At 30.8% G+C, this 5,488-nt stretch overlaps 1 long non-coding RNA gene across 1 annotated transcript; it reads right to left on the reverse strand.

Annotated features, from left to right (window-relative positions):
* Positions 1-527: 527 nt before the first annotated feature.
* Positions 528-2,930, reverse strand: LOC132732395 (uncharacterized). Its single transcript, XR_009626027.1, has 3 exons — positions 2,033-2,930; positions 1,531-1,601; positions 528-1,209 (listed from the first exon to the last, which is right to left on the reverse strand). It is a non-coding gene; the product is annotated as an uncharacterized LOC132732395 (long non-coding RNA).
* Between the last annotated feature and the right edge of the window lie 2,558 nt (positions 2,931-5,488).

Below are 5,488 nucleotides of genomic sequence, written 5' to 3' on the forward strand. Positions count from 1 at the left end.
AATAAGAAAAAGAGGTTCTCACACTTAGATTTCAGACTAGAACTTGTGCGCGATCTGATTGGTGGTTTTTCTAAAAGGAAAAGAAGTGGTGTACAAATTGACAACCCAGGTATCATTCAACAAGAAAATGTTCATGGACACGTAAATGGTAGACTTCAGGGCCCGAAACGAAGGTGTCAGTATCACTTGAAAAAGTTACTTGTAAGAAAAGAGACTGTTTATGGATGCACAGTGTGTATGGTGCATTTGTGTAAGGAATGCCATCATAGATTCCATAATCAGTATTGTAAAATAATGGATGTATAGTGAAAAAACATACTGGATGACTGGATATATATATATAAGTGTGCTGTAAATGCTTGTAAATATTTGTAAATATTATGTAAATATATTATATAAGTGAATAATTTATAGAAAAGTATGACTAATGACAGTGACATTTTGATTTGATTGTGGTATAGAAGGATTATATGAGTGATATTTATAAAATTTCAAGAGGAGTGAGTCTACAAATTTTGTTGTTATTTCCAAATTACTGCCTGTACGAAATTTTCTGCACGGAAATGAGGCGGAATTCAATGGCAGATTCCGCCCAGAAATTTAAATTCTCCCCCAAATATACAAGTGTTAAACCATTTGCTTTTGGCACGGATTCCGGCCGGATTCCAGGCGGAAACGGGACGGATTCTGGGCGGAATTGAGACGAAATATGCAAATGAGTTGGGGCGGAATTTTGAAGCGGAATCTTGGGGCGGAATTTTGAAGCGGAATCTCGGGGCGGAATTTCGGAACGGAATTTTGGAACAGAATTGTCGAACAAAATTCTGGGCGGAATTCTGGGACAGAATTCATGGGGGCGGAATTTTTATGAGTTAAACATGATCACATTTTTTTGGGATAAAATTATCAATAATGTATCACATTAAATTTTCTTTCACAAAATTTAATACATATCCTTTAGTCCAAATACAGAATAGAATACCATACATTCACTATAACACAAACAGTTTTTTTCTACCTGCAGGTTTTGGTAGGTACTGGTTTTTTCAAAATCCAACACTTTGTTTTTTTGCAATTCTTTTGCTGAGAGTGTTTCAATCATGAATTTGTTTCAAATGTTTCTGATTATTTAAATTACTATTTCTTTAATTGATGTCTGTTTTAAGTCCACTGCCTGTGTTTCCAAGAACTTCTTGTGGTTGTGCTCACCTTTAATAATAAAATTAATAATTAATTAAACAAAAATGTAGTAATGAATTATGTTTGATTGCATAATTATATGCAGTTATATTTCATTTTTTTGATAATATCAAATTTTATGTTTCAACAGTATCAAATATTAACAGTGCTTATGCATATTCAAAGATACTAAAGCTTACGCAGTATATCTTATTTCAGTGCACAAGTGTTTAAGAATTGCTCTGTGTAAGAATTAATTAACTGCTTTATTTGTGACACTATTTATTGCTGGTTATGTATTTTTTCAAGGAAAGATGTTGAATAGTAAAGTATCGAGATTTAAAAATATACCTTTTCAGGATTAATACTGCACATCTTTATTGAAACACCTTGCATCTCACAGTCAGCACTTAACTCCCAGTCTGAAATTATGAGTGTAAAATGTAATTTTAGATTGTTCCATTGGAAATACAACACATACATGTTAAATAATAAATGATTATGATGACCCTGTTCAGCTGTACAAAACTTCTGAATTTGTACCATTTATTTCTATTTAATCAAATTGACTTAATTTGTTTAATTTCCAGGAAATGAAAAAGATCTACTACAGTCATGCTATTAATTTATACAATACACACAATCATTATATAGAATCATTGAATAATTTATATTTTACAGTCATTTAACATGTATTAAAGATTTAAAACAATTATCAGAAAAAAACAAATGTATGAAGTTGAAAATATAAAAACAACATTGACCTCTTGTTACAAATTTTAGTTTGCTACCATTGATAGTTTGATATAAAACTTATGTTTCAGCATTAATGTAACTAAAGGTTTATAATTACCTGATTATGTTGTTCATCTCCTTGTCCCATGTTTTCACACTTATTTATCATACCAATACTAAAACACTTTGAGAACTTAAACAAAAGTATATCTCCAAAATTGTTAAAATATCAAGTACATCCGCTGTTATTTGCACTCTTTTTGCTGACCCAGATATCTTAGAATTCAAAATTCACAACTGTATAACTGCATGGACAGGTCAATCATTATGTAAAACAGGGTTAATTTACTCATCATCTCAACCTCCATTCATTGAAATTGTAACAAAAATTCAAGTAACAAAAAGATATATATATAGAATTTAAAAATCATTACAAATTTCTGAACAAAAAAAAATTGCAATGTCCTAGATAAATTCTGCATATGAAATTTATAATGTTATCTCTCCCCAAAATAATTCAATGGAACAGCCTGATCTGTTGGAATGACCAGTGGAGTAAATTAGTCATGCAAAGAGTTTAAGATGGTGGGAAACTGCTGGTCAGTTGAGTTTTATCAGAGCTCTGATCTGTGTAGTGTAAAATCTCAGTGGATATATATTGTAGTATTTATTTACCTAAATGAAAGCAATTATTGGGCATATTGGCTGATCAATTCTGTATAGATTAGAAGGGCATACTATATGAGATTATTTCATGCAATGTTTTTGTTTTGTTTTTGTTTTGTTTTTTATAACAAAATCATGATTTCTTACGAGTTTAAAATGGCAAGCACACTATCTTGTCCTGTGGCTGTCCTGATATTCAAATTTAAACAGCATTCTTATTTCAATGTTGCTTTTTATAAACTTAAGCATTTTGGAGGTGAATGTTTTCAAGTTCTACACTAAGATTATTACAGTTGTTTTTCAGTACAAAAAAGATTTGCTAAATTAGTCTGACAATATATCATTTGCCACAATATTTAAACATTGTATAGGCATATTTTAATGTCTAAAAAATAACCCTATTATTCTAAAAATACATCTGTAATTATTGGTCAAGTATCATGCTTCAACAAAAATAATAAGTACAGTTGGTAAAAATTTCAATGTCTGCAAGTGCAAAAACAAGAGTTAACAATTATGATTTAGACATCTTATATGTGAAATTCTGTTCAAGAAAAAATGTTTAAGTATAGAATTCCGCCCATAGTGAAGACCATTCCTTCCCAAGAAAATTTCAAAGTTGAAAAATTCTGTCCAAGATGAAATGTTTAAGTATAAATTCTGCTCCAAATAAAATTCCAGCCGGAATTTTTCTAGTTTTCCGCCCAGAAAAGTGAACAAAATATTTTTCTTGTGAGAGGGAATGACACGGAATTTGCGTTTCCGTTCCTGGTCCGCCCAGAAATCACTGATTCCGTGTCAATTCCGTGCCAATTCCGTCCAGAATCCGTGCCAAAATTTCGTACAGGTACTGCAATGTAAATAATTGTAAATATTATGTAAATATTAGTGAATTATTTAAAGAAAGGTATAGCTGAAAATGACAGTGACATTTTAACTTTATTGTGGTTCTGAAGGATTATATGAGAGATTTCAAGAGGGGTGAGCTTACACATTTTGTTGTTATTTCCAAAGTTCTACTTTGCTTTACGTTATTATAAATAACCTTGTATGCAAGTTAATATGATCATTTTTTTGTACATTTTGTAAATATTTATTTCAATAATATATTGAGTCCTTCACATGTTTTAAAAAAAGTGCACTTGTTGTATTATGTTTAATAAAGTTTAATTTTAGTTTATTTCTGTCTTGATTTTATTTTTTATAATAGGTTTAAACTTCTGTTGCAAACAATATAATAGTCCGATTGTTTTATAATTTATATCACTAGAAAGGAAATTTTCTACACTAAAAATGTTTTATTTACACCAAAACCATATATATATCAGAAAATATTGAAAATAAGGGTTAAAGTAACCCACTATAGATATCCTCCATTTTTATCAATTCCTTGTATGGAGATGGTGTAGTATAGTGCCTGTCTTATCTATGGACTACTGATAAGCCTTTACCTATATATGGTATTGATAAGGAGTGCCTGTTATTTCAATTGTCTATGGAGTAATGGGTTAAAAAACATGATAAAAGAAATATTCGCAAAGTGCTGGTCACTATGGCAACATGATCAACGAATCACGGAGCACTTTGATTTCATGACGATAGCTACTCGAATAATAAATTGCTAAAAGTTGTAATTCAATTAGCGCAAACTCTTGTTATAATTTTGTGACTTCATGAGATACTATTACATGATGTTTAGTGAAAATTATGACGTCATACGCAAATAAACAGCTTGTTAACGACGATTACAGGCAATGAAGTTACATAAATTTTGTGTTGCAAAAATGACGCCAAATTCATGGATGGAGCAACGTAATGATATTTCACTTCATAGCAACGCTAATATGGTACCAACTGAGATTTTAATCTTTACTTTAAAAACAAAACTTACCATAAAATGTTAAAGGCAACTTGTGTTTAAATGTCAAACAAAATTAAGAAGCGGCGATGACAGTATATCGTATCGAGACGACCAAAGGTAGCATGGCCGAAATATCGTATTTCGTTACAACAACCTTTGAAAAAGACATACATCTCGGGCACTGTATAGGAACTAGTGACATTTTTGTTTTTAAATAATAATTTTAAATATGAAATTCATAAAGTAAAAGTAACATAACATGTATTAAGTATACGCCTGACAGGTACAATGGCTGTTGAAATCGAAAGAAATTGAATAGCAAGTAAACAAGAAGTTATTAATTTGACGCCGTTGACGTTGCCAAAGTGCTCCGTGATGATGTATACATGTTGTATGTAATTACTGTTAAAATACAAATGTAAGTCACAGTTCAGTAATTTTTAATAAATGTGTTCGCTAGATATGTATATTTTTGCTGACAAAATTTGTACAACGTATGTATTGTTATACAATAATTAATGAAGAAGTATATGAACTTTCCGGACATCCCTCGTATAAGGAAAATCAATGACCCCAGCGGCGGGGCCAATTTTAACCCATGGGCCCTTATTTGAACAAACTTGGTAAACACCCATTAGAAGATGTTTCATGCTAAATATCTTAGCTCTAGCTCTTTTTTTAGTTTTTTAGTTTTTTATAAGAAGATTTTTTAAGTTTTCTATATACATATAGGGAAAATCAATAACCCCATGGGGCAGGGCCAATTTTTACCCCAGGGATTTTATTTGAACAAACTTGTTAGACACCCACTAGAAGATGTTTCATGCTTTATATCTAAGCTCTAGCTATTTGGGGTTTTTAAAAGAAGATTTTTTAAGTTTTTACTATATACAAATAAGGAAAATCAATGACCCCCCTGGGCGGGGCCAATTTTGACCCCAGGGCATTTATTTGAACAAACTTGACACTGACTAGATAATGTTTCATGCCAAATATTTAAGCTCTAGCTCTTATGATTTTCTAAAAAAAAAGATATTTTAAGTTTTT

Source organism: Ruditapes philippinarum, unplaced genomic scaffold, assembly GCF_026571515.1.
Source record: "Ruditapes philippinarum isolate M1 unplaced genomic scaffold, ASM2657151v2 ctg11529_1_1_1_1, whole genome shotgun sequence".
Taxonomy (NCBI): domain Eukaryota; kingdom Metazoa; phylum Mollusca; class Bivalvia; order Venerida; family Veneridae; genus Ruditapes; species Ruditapes philippinarum.